This window comes from Cynocephalus volans, chromosome 11 (assembly GCF_027409185.1).
Source record: "Cynocephalus volans isolate mCynVol1 chromosome 11, mCynVol1.pri, whole genome shotgun sequence".
NCBI classification, from domain to species: domain Eukaryota; kingdom Metazoa; phylum Chordata; class Mammalia; order Dermoptera; family Cynocephalidae; genus Cynocephalus; species Cynocephalus volans.
This window is the reverse complement of record NC_084470.1, coordinates 35,996,485-36,014,631: the sequence shown is the minus strand read 5'-3', so window position 1 is coordinate 36,014,631 and position 18,147 is coordinate 35,996,485. Positions and strand designations below refer to the sequence as shown.

The 18,147-nt window shown below is 37.0% G+C and overlaps 1 protein-coding gene and 1 pseudogene across 1 annotated transcript in view; one reads left to right on the top strand and one right to left on the bottom strand.

The window, feature by feature from the left end:
• UBE2E2 (ubiquitin conjugating enzyme E2 E2) overlaps window positions 1–18,147 on the bottom strand; it is a 361,055-nt gene that overhangs the window by 139,016 nt on the left and 203,892 nt on the right. The window lies entirely within an intron of this gene.
• The window catches only part of LOC134390836 (small ribosomal subunit protein eS1-like), a 127,264-nt pseudogene that overhangs the window by 15,272 nt on the left and 93,845 nt on the right, over window positions 1–18,147 (top strand).

The window sequence follows — 18,147 nt, the reverse complement described above, 5'->3', positions numbered from 1 at the left end:
TGAAGAGAGCTGTTGTGGACTATCCCATTAGCAAGGTGGAGCACAGACTGTGTTATCTACTTTATGAGGTGACATTTCTTGTACTGTAAGTGAAGCTACTGTGAAGAATGCTCCTTCCCATTACATCTGCTTGTTAACTTCCTCTAGTCTACAACTCTGTTGTCTTGGGCTGTCTGGCAATTTATTGCTTAATTTTTGTCTTGAAGTTCTTTGTGAGACTAAAGACACAAGATAGAACATGTGACTTAAATCAGATTTCATCAGGTAGATGGATGAAAAGGACTCAGGTATGAATCCCCTTAACGGTCTGACCAGCTCTCAGCTTTTAAAATATGGACTACCTTCATGGGTAGCACCTTTAAAAATAAACCATCCTTTTTCAAAGTTTTTTTTGTCCTTCTAAAAGAATAAGCTTTTTCTAATAGAGATTCTGCTATAAATTAATAAATAAAAATATAAGGCATGAAACAAGTAAGTTGTTACATTTAAGTACTATTAAAATTTTAAAAATCAGTTTACAAAGCGTTAAAATCAATTAAATTGAAGAGCAGCTAATGGGCATCTAAAAAATTCATTAGCTTACAAAAAATCCAAACAGAACGAAACTGAAGAAAGTAAAACATATCTTATTCTTCCCTTTAAGTTCTAGTAGCCTGATTCTAACAAGTTAAATAGCTGCACTTACTTAGCTTTATAACTTTACTCAATTTGCAAATATCTCAGAAATGCTGCCTCTCTACTGAGAAAGTAAAAAGTACAGTCTGTACTTTAGGTTATTTTATGATATTGTTTTATTAGGTTATTTTATGATTCTAGCTGTTAACTCCCAAATGTATATTTTCTTTTTTTTTTTTGTCTTTTTCGTGACTGGCACTCAGCCAGTGAGTGCAACGGCCATTCCCATACAGGATCCCAACCCGCGGCGGGAGAGTCGCCGTGCTCCCAGTGCCGCACTCTCCCGAGTGCGCCACGGACTCGGCCCAAATGTATATTTTCTTTAAGAGATAACTGGCACCACTATAATAAGCTCGGGAAGGAGTTCTTCCCTAACCAAAGATTTAAATAATGTCTTATCACTTGTGAGATACTTCTTGGGCCAATATGCAAATACATCTGGAAAAGAAAGCTTTATAATATTTTGCCCTAGAAGAAAGCTCTGTTGGTTACAGGGGATTAGGAAAATATACAATGACAAATTTATTCACTGTTTCTTTTATAAACTGATTTATATGTAACATTTTCATTTTCATTTTCTTAGAATCTTCAAGGATTCCCTTTCCAGACTCAGAAAAACATGCAAAGGGACTTCCAAAACTATAGTTCTATGCACCTCGGTTCTATTCTTCTAATATTTACACAATTTTTAAATGAGAAGTAAATATGTAGAAAGAGAAAGCATGCTAAAACTTTTGTCTTGATTTGTCTTTTATTAATTATTTGGGTATTTGTTCTGTTTAACTGTCTTTAAACCATATTCATACCAACCCTCTTTTTTAATAAAAGGTACAGATATAACATATTTTCACTTTTGCTCACCATGAATAGTAGAAACAAATCAGTAGCTTGAGAACATATTGCTTCCAACAGAAATGGATGAATTAAAAAATAGTGTGCTCGTCTTAACAAAAAATTCAATAGCTTTAATAATATGTAGAAAATACCACAACCAGGTTGATTTAACTGACGTTTAAAATGGTACACATCAAAACAGGATGCTCTACCAAAGGTAGCACTTGCTAGTTATAGGAAGACAGATTTAAACTTAGGTTCCTATGTCTTATGTATAACTTGTTACTTTCCCAATATGAAATGTTCTAAAATACTTAATCTATCATTTCTTCTATAATCATTTTTCTAAATATACTATTAAAAAATGGGACATATAATCTAAGCAGTACAAGTATACTTATGGGAAAAATAGGATAAAATACCTGAAAGTTGGCCTGTTCCAGGAAATCCTGGACTTGCTATTTGAGCAAAGAGCTATATGTATGCCCATGTACTGTAGAGAACAGATCTCAATGAGAATGCAATGGCATAAAAAGAACTTGTTTATCCTAAGACTGTTAGATCATATGCATTTTGGAATAAATTATGGGCCTTTATGCCTTTTTCCTCCTTACTGTCCTCACCACACCTCTTGCCATATGATTCCATTTTTAGAAAGATAGCATTAAAATGTCATTCTCCCATCACAGATAAAGACTCTTCTTCCTTTGCCCAACACAGAACTATATAGTAGCAACTCAATCACCTTATTACATAACAGGAATCACCTGGCCTAATAAATATTATACCTAAATTAAGTAGGGTATCATTCTAAATCAACAATCTAAATTTTAACTGGTCAGTGTGTACTAGAATTTAAAGTTGCCCTATTTTGCAAACATGACTTTTGCACTGAACTTCTCAGAATCTCAAAAATTTTAATATATATTTAAAAATATGCATTCTAGGCAAGAAAACACCGTCTTCCAAATTCAAATAATTTGTAAGAGTCAATGGAAGACTCCCAGGTTCAAAAGCATATGTACCAATGGAAAATAAATGATTCTGTAAGAATTGCACCTGTTTATGATTCAACTTTTCTTAAAATATTTCCACTTGTGTCTCTTGCTGACAAGTAAATGTATAACATTAAATCCATGCAGTGGCTAAATATATCATGCTATTGATACAGGTATATAAGGCCTCTTCTCCAAGGCCCAGAAAAACTTCTCAAAGAAATGTTCAAAATTCACCACCAACCCTTCTCATATTTAAATTTTAAAACTCTGGCTGGCCAGTTAGTAGAGCATGGTGGTGTAACATCAAGGTCAAGGTTTTGGATCTTATACTGGCTAGCTGCTAAAAAAATTTAAAAAAACAAGAACAAAAACAAAACAAATTTAAACAATCAAATATCTATAGTTTAATATCTAGTAAGAATAACAGGCATAAGGCAAAAAAACCCCCTAATAATCATACAAAAAATAACATGCCACATATTACTCCAAGTTCTTTAAAAATTTACCTTTGTGAGATAAGCAACCACATCCCTTCCCCTTCCCCTTTGGGTATTGCTCTTTTTACTTTTTTTTTTGTTCTCAGCCACTATCTTAAGGAATCAAAAATACAATTTATAAAACCCCACTAACACAAACCTTTCTTGTTAAGAAAATATTAACATATTCCTCACTCACAAAAATAACTGCTGTATGAGAATAAAGTCTGAATTACTGTAATAGAAATAAAGCATACTTCTGTATTTTCAAGTTGTAAAAGTAATTTATTACCAGAGTATTTATTTTCGATTTCTTATAGTGAAAAGTTTGTCCTGCTACACTGATGCCATACAGATCAAATCTTATATTGCTTAATCAAGATTCCTTACGAGGTAATATGGTATAGTTGTTTGAAGGACTCACTCGAGACCTAAACTTCCTGGGTTCAAATCCTGATCCTGCCACTGACCAGCTGAGTAACCATACTCAAATTACTCTTTATTTCATGCCTCAGCTTCCTCATCTGTAAAATTATAATAGTATTTCTCAGGGATGTTTTGAGGACGCCATGTAATGAGACTTAGGTAAATACTACCTATTATTAATCTGATAATTCTTATTTTAGATTCATACAGAGCTAAATTAATGAATCTAAATGCAGAGCAGGACAAAATCTGACACAAGCAGTTTTTTAAATAAACTTAAAAAAATTTTTAAATAGCTTTACATTTACAGAAAAATTGCAAAATTAGTACAGTTCCCATATATTTCACACAGTTTCCTCTTCTTAACATTTTATGATGTAAGCAACTTTTAATGATAGCCCAATAGTGGAAGGATATTTACTCTCAGCAGGTAAAATCACAAATTTAATTAATCTGTAATCTCAGTAACGCATCTACCAAAACCAAATTTTGAAACTTATAAGTACCATATTATAATTAGTGAGTGCTAAATTTAACGTTTTAGTAATAGCACTGCACATACTATACTGATGAAGGATATTTTATAGTCTCATTAAAAAGGAATAGAAAATGAAAAAGTTATTTTAATATATGTAATTACTTCATATACATATTGAAGTTGTAAATTAAAATATGTAAAGTAGAAAATAAAGCTGGGACATTTAAATAGATATTACTTCATAATATTAAGATAGAATAAATTTTCTTAATATAAAGTAATTGAAACTACATAAGGGCAATATGGGTGAATAAATTTTGAAGTGAGAATGCTTAAGTATTTTCTTACTACTAGAGAATATTTATAACAATTAATATACGGCAAATGTTTCTGGGATGTTAATGAAACAGAGGTAAAGAGATACATCTGTAGAAATGTTCAAAGAAGGTGGATATTTCAGGCGCACAGCATTAAATGTAGACATGAACTGTCCAATCTAGTAGGCACTTGCTACATTTGTTGATTAAATTTAAATTACTTAAAATTACATAAGATCAAAAAATTCAATTGCACTGTAGCCACATTTCAAGTACGCAGTAGCCACATGTGGTTAGAGGTTACTGTTTTGGTAAGTATAGATACAGAATGTTTCCATCACTGCAGAAAGTTCTATTGAACAGTGTTGCTCTAGACAGGAACAGATTGTTTCACTAATCACACTTAACCGAGCCTTAATCAATGGTCCTAACATCTTATCCAAACAAATTCTTTTTATTAAACTTGCAAAAAAGAAGAAAGGGGATAAAAGGAGGTTTTATCTCCTTTTCTGAAATGTTTAAGAGGATGAAAAGAAAAAATGCCTGGCCAATTCTCACATCAGACAAATGGCCACCAAGAAACAGTAAAGTTGCTGAGGTCCTCAAAGCCATTGCTGTACTCACGTGGCAGGGTAGCAGTGGGCCCAGTGGCCAGGAGGACTCCTCTTCAGGGGTACATTTCCTCACTAGAGGAGGGGTCCCCATGTGGGGCCTTCGCACTGGTGGGACCTTCCCCATTATGGGGCTGGGGTTCCTGCCAGTGAAAAATGGGAAATTTCATTGTTAGCCAGCTTTAAAACTTTTCCCCTTTGAGATACTGCTTACTGGATTATTTAGTTAATTCAAAACAGATTTATATTAGATAAACTCTTTGAATTGATTAACCATGGTATGTGACTGATCTGTCTGTCCCTTAGTCCCCAAGGAAAAATAACTTGCAGCATTACTGGAACCATCATTAGAATCTTAGATCTAGTTAATGTTCAAAAGATTAGATTGAACCCTGTCATGGTTTTTCCAATCAGGATAAAAAAATAGGGATAACTGTCTTTTAATTATCAGTAATGGGCAGTGGTGAAAAGAACAAATATAATTAGATGTAACAAATACCTCACAAAGTTCCACAGCTTCTCATTCTCACCGCATCCAAAGTTTTAAAATTAGAGTTGAAAATGAGAAGCAAATGTTTGAATTCCATCCACTTACTGCTCCTGACCATTCTGTGATTGGTATCAAATAATGGTGATAAAACAGTCAATAGTAACAAGGATCTGTTTTTTATCCCCCCAAACAAATTTTAAGAAATCCACGTAAGCAGTTTGTTTATATCTAAAAATGTGGCTAACAATAAAAATCCCCCATGAACCCTTTCACTTACAAAATGTTTTCTACTTCTACAAGATGAGCATTTTCATTGCTTTACCTTCAACACACACAGTTACAATGGAAAATGATAGGTGTATGCTTACTGACATTCTGCAACTCCATAATAGTTACCCTAAATTCCTCCAGTTTAAACTCTTTCTGGCAGTACATCTTACAATATATCATTGCATACCTTTGGGCAGTTAGATAAGAGGACCAATTCTATAGAATCTTATGGATACTTCTAGATGACGGATGATATCACATTTCTAAATACCATTGGAAAACATCAGAAAATTTAAGTTATGTTGTGAATTCTGGGAGAGGAGTTGTGGGAAGAAGTAAACAGAAAGAGTTGTGCAGTAAAACTTAAGATATTATTTTTGCCACCAAGTACTATAGATCCTGGATCTGCCTGATTTACTCTTCTAATCTCTTGAGTTGTAGTTTCCACCTCTAATCTCTTTTAATTAACTATGCTCCCAGACAGCAATTTAGAGGTCAGGTTACTACAAATTGCACTTCTCTGTCTATACTACAGTGGAGGAGGGGGATAGAGAAAGGAATCATAAGCAGAAAAAGGTATTTATACAAAATTAAACGACTGTTTGAATATAAATTGTGTTACCTTTCAATTTGTAAGGGAAATTTATTGTAGATGGAAGGTATCTAGAATCCAAGTAATTAATGCCACTGTAACTTTAAATGTTTCCACAACAGGAACTAATATCACTCCTGATTAGCTTTCTATCAGAACTTACGTTAGGCTACACATTAAAAAAAAAAAAAAAAAATTAATGTAGTAGACTCTTCCTACTTGCATTCACAATTTCCAGTATATGGGCAAAGTTAGGCTTACTGTTGCTGGTCAAAGTAAGGCTGTGAAAATTAAATTTTGACACCATTAGTGCGAAAAGTAGTTCCAGAGTAGACGGTCAAACAAAAAACATCGCCAAAGACATAAAAATAAGGACCTACATCAAAAATCAAAGGTAGGCACAGCTTTCAGGAATTGACCAAAGTTCCTAGGGGTGGGGCTGGAATGCTTCATGGCCAAAGCTTCATTCTGAAAAGATTATGAGGTCACGGACCTGGAATTTTGACTCAGTAAAAACTAAATTCTGCAAGACTTCCTGACTACTCCAAAACACTTGGATATCCAGATAAAAGCTTCTTCACAAGAGGCTTATCCACTACAAAAAACAAACAAACAAAACAAAAAAATCAAAACAAAAAACCAAACTGTCTTAGATTGAAGAGAATTAATTTTAAAAATAGAAACTTATTTCTCTGAATATTGATTTGATATTCTCTTTGCTATATAATCAATGTTTTATTTTTTTCCAAGTCATACCATTCAAAGACAGAACAGCAATGTCTAAAACTATAAGATAATGCTCTGTTCCAGGTAAGATAAAATTATTCCTTATAAAACTTACATTACCTTAAGGATAGCCAAAGCTGATGCATGTGGTAGTGCTGGTTTCCCTCTACCCAAAGGCATGTGTGAAAAGGAGCTGAAATCTAGCCTTGCGCTCTCCTCATCATACCTCACAGCCAGCCACAAAGCTGTTCTGGCCTGGAGAAAGGAATGCCTTTTTCTAATTCGCACAAAATGCCATATACTTGTATGTTAAAGGCTCTGGAGACAGCCACAATATACCATGTTTGAATGACTAAAATAAGACCCACCATTACTTTGTGTACCACTAAGAAAGAAAAAACTTCCCAAATTAAACTACGATATAGTGATTTCCTATCACATAAAAATTATTTTACGCTTATTGAAAGGGGTTTCTTGATAGGTTTAACAGTGATATTTAATAATATGTATCATCGAGTCCAAAGAAAGGATTATATGAGCAAAAAATTGATTATTACTAAAACTTCTTCATTCCACTGTATTGACAATAGCATACTAACTGGATCTGGTGAGCAAGAAATAGCACGCTAACTGGATCTGGTGAGCAAGACAGCCTAGTAAAGCACACCCAGCAGACACTTCACAAAAACTAAAGGGGTATTATGGGCAAACTCCTTAAGTTTTTAAGGAGTCAAGGGATCTAGGACATGCTGAGAACATCCTTTGTAAAGTAAAGAACAAGTTTACTGATAAGAAAAAGTTGGGCCTCTTTGGACTCTGGAGGCTGCACATTCTATACTTATTATATACTGTTTTGACCCATTTATCAGAGACTCAGAAGGATGCCAGTTTCAAAGGTGACCCAGAGCAATAGAGAAGATTTTATAGCAAGTCCAGCCTATGGTATATCTGTGAGCAGTGGATTTGATGGATAAGGGTTCTGTGTAATCTCTGGCAAGCACCAAAATAGAAGTCACAATGCAGATCCCTGGAGTTCTGTGGCAGAGAAAACTTTGTTTAAAAAACAGCTCCTAGTATGTTACAGGGCCATAGTAGAGTTTGCATGCCTGACTATGGGTCAGCAAACAACTCTGTGACTGAATGTACCCATTGGGCCATAAGGTTAGATGGGCAAAGAAATAATCTGCTGTATAATGGAAATTGCATATTTGGGTACAAGCACACTCAGAGGCATGAATGAATTACATTCAAAGGTAACCCAGACTCCCTCATCTCCAATGTCTTTCTCATTCATGTCGAACTGACAGAAAAAAAGGAATTCAGTCATAGCCAAAAATGGACTGCTGCTGCATTGCAGCCTTAGTCAGGAGCAGATCTAAAGGACTGTGGTAAAGGAATTTGGCAGTTGAGAACAACTGAAGCAGTATACTTGGTCATCCATTTCAAACAGAAGGAAAAATGGCCTGAGTTACAAATATAACCTGACTCCTGGGCAGTAGTAAATGCTTTGGCTGTTTGACAAAGAGCCTAGAAAACAATAGTGAAAGATGACATGATAAGAGGTTTGGGAAAGATGAACTGGGCACAAATCAGGTGCATTTCTGTCTCACATTAACGCTTGCCAGGAAGCATGCACCAAAATGTCAACATGTGTGTTGTCTAATGTTAACAATGAGGTGAACAGGATGACTCATTCTATGGCTGTCAGCCAGCCTCCTGCTTAGGCCACCATGGAGTTGACACAATGGGTCCATAATAAAGTGGCCAAGATGTTTCCTCTCATCAATGTTGAAAAGCTACTGCTAAATGCCTAACCTGCCAGCAACAGAGACTGATGTCAAGCCCTTGAAATGGCACCATTACTCAAGAAGATCAGTCAATCACTTGGTGTAAAGTTGATTACATTGAGGGGAGGGGAAAGGGGAGTGGGAGGCAGTAGCAATAATTTGTACAGAATACCTACTCTGGATATGGATTTAGTTTTCAGTTCTCAACACCTTTGCTACCACCCCATCCCAGGGCTTACAAAATAACTGATCTATCAACATGGCATCCCACCAAACACTGACTTAGGCCAAGGGACCCCCCCCCCTTTTTTTTAAGATGACCGGTAAGAGGATCTTAACCCTTGACTTGGTGTTGTCAGCACCACGCTCTCCCAAGTGAGCTAACCGGCCATCTCTACATAGTGATCCGAACCCATGGCCTTGGTGTTATTGGCACCACGCTCTCCCAGTGAGTCACAAGCTGGCCCTAAGGGACCCATTTTATAACTAAGGAACTGTGACAATGGGCACATCAGCTCAGAATCCATTAGTCTTACTGCATGCTCTCTAGTCATAAATTAACAGCTGTCCCAATAATTAGTCAGAATGGCCTACTTAAAAAATCATTTGAAGAGATAACTTGACAACAGTGTCCTACGTAGTTGGGGTACTGCCCTCTAGGATGTGGTATATGTATTAAAGCAATGGCCAATTTACGGAGCTATGTTGCCAACAGCTAGATTACTTAGATCTGGGAACCAAAAAATGAAAGTAGGATTGACCCACTTACTAAATTTGTGTTTCCCATCCATGAAATTGTAGTCTCTACCAAGTTAGAGGTCCTGACTCTCAGGCTGGGTTAGGAGGAGAGGTGATTGTTTCCTCGAGGGGATATATCGGAGTTCCACTGAAACTGAAGCTCTGACTACAGCCTAGGTATTTTGGGCTCCTCATGCCAGTTAACCAGAAGAAAAAAGGGAGTCAGGTTACTGCTAGGGATATTCAATCCTGACTATCACAAGAAGCAAAGACTGTGGTTACACAATGGGGGAGAGAGGAATATGTCCAGAACTCAGGAGTTTCAATGGGGTAGTATCTCCAGGTTCTTCCATAGCCAGTGGCAATAGTAAATGAGAAATTTCAACTATGGCTCAACAAGAACAAGACAACTAAGGGTTCAGACATTTGAGCGATGCAATTAAAATTGGCAAACAACTAGCCACTGGCGAAGAAAATCTATAATAGGTGATAGAAGGAGATGTCTGAGTACCAGCATCTGCAGGATCAGCTGTACTTTGTTTCCCTAACTCGCTTACCTTTGAGTCTTTTGAAGATTTTAGCAGGACTCGACCTTGAAGTGGACTCGGTTACTGACTGCACTTTAACCTCTGATCTCAGGAGACAAGTGAGGGCATATTATTCTCACCAAAACAGAAGCCCCATATTGTAGTATAGAAGCTAGGTATAATGTAGAGCATGAATGAACATGAGTGGTAACAGGGGTATATTATACTGAACACCTTTTATGTACCACTTCAGATCCTCTTGATCTCACTTGTGTCTTTTTCCAGCTGTCTCACCAGCACCAACTTCACATAGATATAATCTGACAGAGCCCTGCCTCATGCCTGGGGGCAGCTCTTGCCACTTACTCTATGGTATCTGTGTTGTCAACACTTTAGATCCCCACGTGTACAACACCCCACGAGCTACTTGAGGGTGTGGAGAACTTAATATACTGTGGGGTGAATCTTTAACCAATGGGAGACAGAGATTGGGAGCAAAATTCTTCCTCCTTTTTCCCTTCACAACGTATAGTCTTAAGACACAGTTTATATGATTTTTCAGGGGTGATCCTACAGGACTGAGCAGTGGCAGACAACTAAATATCTCATCTTGGCTCTCCTTCCTCATAAACTACATTCTCTTTCTCCTTCACTCTACTTCTTGAGTTCATGGAATCTTGAGAAAGATTCCATGAACTCAATCTCAAGAAGACTCCTCATATTCCCTAATAAACAGCACACGGCCCTGTACTTCAGGCTCTTCTTTCTGTGGAAGCTAAGCTAAGGCAGACCTAGTCTGTCTTAGACCATAGTCTGTGGTGCCTTTATGATATACAAGAACTCATTTCTCTGAAGTTCAGAGGTGGTAAGTGAAACCACAGGCAGAGATGAGACCACTCAGAGAGGGAGAAAGAACTGGAAGAGAAGACAACCTAACATTTGGTCCATTAATGGCTATGAGGAGGATAATAGCCGGAAAAGATTACAGAGTGGCCAGAGACGTGGGTGGAAAACTGGAAACTACTGTTGTTATTGTGAGGGAGTTTAGGAGGGCACACAGGTAATATATATTTAATAAGCTGATGCTTTTAAAGTTTGGTTCAATACTGACTGCTATAGATATGTGATATGTTGCATTACCAAAGAAAATTGAATACTATGCAAATGAAAGTGTGTTGGAGAAGTTTTTTTCTAACTATTTCTCTGTGGAGAAACCCTAGGCAGAGCTGTACAAGAGTGAAGCAATCACTAACCAGTGACCAGACCCTTTTACCTGTGCCTTTCTAGAGGGCAAACTAGTAGTGGATTCAGACTGAGGAAAGGATCATTGGCTGGCTATTAATTAAGTTATTAATTTACAAAATTCTACCATTTGAAGATTTCCTTTAGATTAAAAAAAAAGCTTTTACATCAACTAATAAAAGAAAGGCTCACAAAACAGGTTTTTATAAGGAGATATTATATGGGAAAAAAACATAGAAAGTAAGGCACTTTTATTTACTATACTTTAAACTACATTTCATAGCAAGACTTTCTTCCTTACTCACAGGAAGGCATAAGTGTTCATAATAATGCTTTATATGTCTTTATGAACACTTAGGATCAGAAAACAAATCTTCCTTAATATTTAGAATATATCACAAAGCTAAAAGGTATGAAATAATGTCATTCTCTGTAACAGAAAGCCATGTAGTCTTTTTCTGGGGAGCAGGGATTAAGACTATGTATCAGCCAGCTGCAGGATTTAATTTTTTCGGATTTAGAAAAGTATCAGTATTCTTCTTTAGTTCATTAAAACTTCTCTTTATTAAGTTCAGTGTAAACAAAATAATCCATTCTGCCTAATTTCACCCTGACTTCCTGTCTGTTTCAGTCAACACTCCTACTCCTACTTTTACTAATGTTTAATGTGTAACAATACTCCACGTCCTTAATAAAATACACCTATGTTCTTTTGCTCCCAGGATGGTTTTATTCTTGTAACGCGCATTACAAAGGCCACATGTAAATCCAAAGGTATAACTGCCAATATAAAAGTCAGGAAACCAAAATCTAAATTTATTACTAACAATATGAACAATCAGGAACGTCAATTTAAGTAACAAAGTAATGTTTTATAATAGCATTCTATTTTTTTTTTTTTCCTTTCCCCTGCTGGGATAATCTTTTTATTTCCTTTTTAAAAAATTATAAATATAACAAGCATATGCATATTTATTTGTTCAAATAACAAATATAGAAACTGAATAACAGGTGAATAACAAAATACTCCGTAGAAAATAGGGCTTCTAACTTTCACAAAAACTGGAGATGTATAACTTATTTATTTGAAATAGCTCTCTAAAGTCTTCTAAAGCATGCAAATATCAAATTAATTTCAACAGAGGAAGATGAACTTTTCAAAGGTAAACTAATTTCTAAGCAAATCAACAAGTCCACTTAATAAAAAGAAATCAAGAACAGAAATTAAATATCTAAGTTTAGCAACATAAATTGCATAAAAAACCAATAAAACAGAATATAAACTCAAGGGCACTTCAAAAAGCTTGTGGAAAAATAGAACTGAAAGATAATGGGAATCTTTCGATGAACTTTGTTTGTGTGTTTAAATTTTATTTTTTTTAAGAATAAGATCATAGAAAGTATGTTCTCTGACCACAACAGAAGGAAATTTAGAAAACTCACAAATGTGTGAAATTAAATAACACTCTCCTTAATAAACAATGGGTTAAAAGATAAATCACAGGGAAATTAGAGAGTACTTTGAGATAAACATCAAAGTGCAACACATATAGGATGCAGGGCTCATTCAGTGCTCAGAGGAAAATTTATACTTGTAAACACCTATATTAAAAATAAGAAAAATCTCAAGTCAGTAATGTAAACTTCCCATTAAGAAAATAGAAAAAGAAGAGCAAACTAAACCCAAATCAAATATAAGTAGGAAATATCAAAGATTATTTCAGAAATATATGAAATAGGGAATTAAAAAACAATAGAGAAAGTCAACAAAACCAAGAGTTGATTCTTTAAAAAGATCAACAATATTTGCAAACTTTTATGTAGACTAACCAAGAAAAAAGCAAGATGACCAAACTTGCTAAAAATCAGAAATAAAGTAGGTGCATTATTATATTGTCACTAAGATTTGGTTTCTTTCTCTTTCTCGTTTGCATTTTTGTACTACCAGTGGGTTTTGTTCTTTCTTGTGTATTTGTGGTAGTAATTATCATTTTTCAGATTCCAGATGCAGGACTCCTTTGAGAATTTCTTGTAGGGCTGGTCGTGTGATGGTGAACTCCCGCAGCTTTTATTTGTCTGGAAATTACACTATTTCTCCCTCATTTTGAAAGGCTAGGCTTACTGGATATAGTATTCCTGGCTGGCAGTTTTTTTCTTTTACTATTTTGAATATATCATCCCATTTTCTTCTGGCCTCTAGAGTTTCTAACCAGTGGGTTTTGTTCTTTCTTGTGTATTTGTGGTAGTAATTATCATTTTTCAGATTCCAGATGCAGGACTCCTTTGAGAATTTCTTGTAGGGCTGGTCGTGTGATGGTGAACTCCCGCAGCTTTTATTTGTCTGGAAATTACACTATTTCTCCCTCATTTTGAAAGGCTAGGCTTACTGGATATAGTATTCCTGGCTGGCAGTTTTTTTCTTTTACTATTTTGAATATATCATCCCATTTTCTTCTGGCCTCTAGAGTTTCTGTTGAAAAGTCTGCTGTTAGTCTGATAGGGGCTCTCTTATATGTGACTTGATGCTTTTCTCATGCTTCTTTTAAGATTCTCTCTTTGTCTTTGAGCTTTGCCAATTTAACTATAATGTGTCTTTTTGAGAGGATCTTTTTGGGTCAAATCTGTTTGGGGATCTTTGAGCCTCCTTGATCTGAAGGTCCATGTCTTTCCCTAAAACTGGGAAGTTTTCCATTAATATTTCATTGAATAGGTTTTCCATGTCTTTTCCTTTCTCCTCCCCTTCTGGAACACCCATCATTTGAATGTTTGTGTGCTTAATGTTGTTGTAGAGCTAGGGCTAGGGTCTGGTGCTCACAGACCCCTCAAGTCCATTCAGAAACACTTCACATGCAGGTCTATGAGCTAGGTATAGGTAACTGGCAAAAAGGTCCTTAGAGCCTTGGCTGAAGTAGAAATAGTCTTTATTGAGCACACACAACACTAAGAGTTATTAGGTGGTACAACGAGAAACTCAGAAACTCAACCGCTACTGGCAAAGTCCAAAGAAAAACTGAAACTGAGCAGCTGCCAGCAGAGTAAACATGCTCTTTTTAGGCATGAGCTCTCTGCTGGCCAGCCTGCTTCACAAACTCTGAAGAACACACAATAGCAATTAACTAGAAAGATACATGTGTGCACATGAACACTAACTCCACCCACACATAACTTGTTTACAAGAAATGTCCAGGGAGCCTGACTAAATTATCCTGTTTTCCCCACAGTTGTCTGCTAGCTCTCTTAGATTTTCTTCATTTTTAAAAAATTCTTTTTTCCTTTTTTTGTCCTCCTGGGTTATTTCAAAAAGACTACCTTCCAGATCAGAAATTCTTTCTTCTGCTTGTTCTAGCTTTCTGCTTAAGCTCTCAGTTGTGTTTTTTATTTTGTTGAGTGTATCTTTTAGTTCCATGAGTTCTGCTACATTCTTTCTTAAGGTATTAATCTCTTTGTAAATTTCCTCCTTCCTATGCTGCAATTTTTTTTTTTAATGTTATAAGAGTGAGTGTTCTTGTATCTCAGTGCATTTCATTAAGATTATTGCTAAGAATTCCTTTTCGTTCAAGGGTTTCCTGCTGTATAGGGTCTGTGTGGGGAAAATAGAATAATTTACTCAGGCTCCATCACATTTCCTGTAAACAAGTGGTGTGGATAGAGTTGGTGTGCATGTGCACCCATGTATCTTTCTAGTTAATTGCTTTTGTGTGTTCTGCAGTTTGCAAGCAGGCTGGCGGCAGAGCTCCTGTCTAACAATAGAGCATGTTTACTCTGCTGGCAGCTGCTCAGTTTTCAGGTTTTTCTTTGGATTTTGCTGGTAGCAGTTGAGTTTCTTTTTGTACTGCCTAGCTCATTGTGTTGTGTGTGCTGAATAAAGGCTGTTCCTACTTTAACGAAGGCTCCAAGGACCTTTTTTGTCTGGTTACCTAGCTCGTAGAACTGCTTGTGAAGGGTCTGTGAATGGGCTCAAGGGGTCTCTGAGCTCCAGACCCTAGCCCTAGCTTGACAGTCTGGTATTTGAGAATTACTGTATTCTTCTGGTGGTGTAATTTTGTCTTGGATTTTCATATTTCTAGTATCTCTGCATTGATGTCTGGTCATCTGCTGGAGCAGTTGCTTCTTCTGTTACTCTGGAGTGAGCTTTGAGGAGAGAGACAACCTCTTCTTTTTCTGGTTTCTGATGGTGACTCTCCTTGTGTCAATGCAGTTGAGTGTCCGGTGGGCTGCCTGCACAGTGGCTGTGGTGGGCCACACACACAGAAGTGGTGTTTTCAGTGTGCTCTTTCCTGCTTTTGGGCAGGGGGCACTGCCCTTGGCTCCTTGCCTAGGACCCTGGGTGTGCTCTGTTGCCTGCTTCCAGGTTGAGGGGGGCTGCGGCCCTTGGCTTCTTGCCTAGGACCCCACGTGTGCTCCTTGTCTGCTTCCAGGTGGAGGGGGTTGCGGCCTTGGCTCCTTGCCGAGGACCCTGGGTGTGCTCTGTTGCTTCTGTAATAACATTCTTAAAGTACTTAAATAAATATGAAATGTTCTTGAACATAAGTGTCACGGCAATATGTTAACGTAAGTGTTTCAAAGGACCCAAGTGGAGTTTTATTTTCTGTCACTGCTTTTGATAATTAAAAAAATGACATATTTTAAAACTTTAGCTTATAATACTGCCTCAAGTGTTGTACAATTAACAACTGCCTTTCAAAAATAATAGCATAAAGCTATACTGATTATGCTATAATTTAAAAAATAAGACAGGCTCAATGCTAACTATCAGCAATGTTGGGGGCCTACTGCAGCCACATGAGTATTAGACTGAGTCAGTGGGTTCCTCTAACGAAGTCTGTGCTTCTTTGCAATAATAACACAACTACTTGTCCCCATACTCAGAGACTGTGACATATCCTCCAGATGTCAAGCTTTCCTTCCCCAATTTTTCCACCCATGATCAAGTAGATGGATGGTATTCCAAACATTCTAATTCACCAGACACAGCAGCTGCCTGCCAACACCAGAGTGGATATTAGTTTTCATGCGATGCTTCAAAATACCCAACTGACACAACACCAGGTCAAATTACAAGTGGTTTGAAAGTTGGCCTAAAAACCCCAGTACTTTTAAACTAGAACTCAGTATCCAAACAGTTCATTCTTTCTTTAGAATTCTAACTAAAATGTCAGTGGCAAGGGTCTTTGAAAATAGCCTGTAGGTGTTTCAAGTTTCTATGCTTGTATCAGCAGACTACTGACCTGCCTAACAAGAAAGTCTCTCAGCTACAACCTATCTAGATACAATGCTGGGAGTCAACAAGAGCCAGTTCTAGGAAGAGCAGGAAATAAAAGTGGCAGCAAATGCCTTCAGGAGTCCTTTTATTTAAAACAAACAAACAAACAAAAAACCTAAGTCAAACAACTTAGCTCTTCATAGTTATTTAAAATCTGTTAACTGTTCCTCTAAAAGTAAAATTTCAAGGGTGATCTTATCCTTGATCTCAGTATCTTACCTAACAGTTCTGTATTTCAAAGCACTGAGAGGTTTGTTTGGTGGGCATAACTGTGGCCACTTCCTTTCTATCAAGATTTTTTTCTTCTGATGCTAAAAGACTTCTGTTCACACAGTATGAACCTGGGTTTGTTTATAAACTCTGAGGTGGAAATGTCAACATGGAGATAACGCAGGTCAATATTTTATTTTATTTTATTTTTTGGTGGTTGGCCAGCATGGAGTGGATTGATATTTTACATCTTATTAGGTATTTTTAAAAGCAAAAAAACCCAAAAACATAAGAATGTCTAGAATTAACAAATATAGCTTCTCTGGTAGGATTCATGGCCATGGAAGCTCAAACTTTGTAGGTTAAACACAAAAAGAGTTAATCATTAATCGCTATGGTACTTTAGTTATGCATCTGGACTGCGGGATGGGGTAGGATATATAATGCATTTTGGGTGAAGGTGTTATCTACTTAAACGTATTAAAATATAAGCATATCTATCTTTCTATTTTCAAAAACTGGTACCATATGATGGGGGGGGTTCCCAACTACTTGAACGGGGAAGGGTTGAGACAGCTGCTAGAGGATAGGCTGGAGAAGCACATCAGTGTGTACAATTCTTTCCAGATCTCCCAAAATTCAGCCTCAATCTCTTGGGGTCCTAAAGGCTTTTTGGCAGCTAGTCATCCTTAGGGCTCATTTAAAATTCTAATTCCACTTTCCAGATCTGCCTTAATTCAAACATTTATCCATGAGAACCCCTAACAGAACTCTAAGGTTCAGAGCTGGAAGGGAGGGGTGCCTCTGAGTTTGGCAGCATCTTCTGGCACAGGTGCCATGGCATATACTCTGCATCCCCTTAGTCCTTGGAGTCCTAGCATCTGCCAAGTAACAGTCTGAGATGACAAATTAGGAAGGAATTCAGTCACATAGTTTCCTTCTGTAGTGTACACAAGTAATATGCATAAGGGGACAGAGTCTCATATTATCCAGAGAAGTACCCTATATAAATTACACGTTTTGGGTTTGTTTGTTTTTTTAACTCACATGTTAAAAGCAAAACATCACTGTATTAGTCCATTTTTGTGTTGCTATAACAGAATACCTGAGACTGGGTGATTTATAAATAACAGAGGTTTATTTGGCTCATGATTCTGGGACAACTGTGTCTGTCATGGGCCTCGGGCTGCTTCTACTCATGGTGGAAAGCAGCAGGTAGCCGGCAGGTATAAGCAGATCGCACGGCGAAAGGAAGCAAGAGACAGAGGGAGAGGAGGTGCCAGAGTCCTTTTCAACAACCGGCTCTCGCAGGAGTAAGAACTCACTCACTCATCATTCCCCACCCCTGGGGAGAGGAGAGAGAAAGCATTAATCCATTCATGAGGGATCCACCCCCATGACTCAAACAGCTCCCAATACTGCCACACTGGGGATCAGATTTCCACATGAGTTTTGGGGGGACAACACATCCAAACTCTATCAATCAC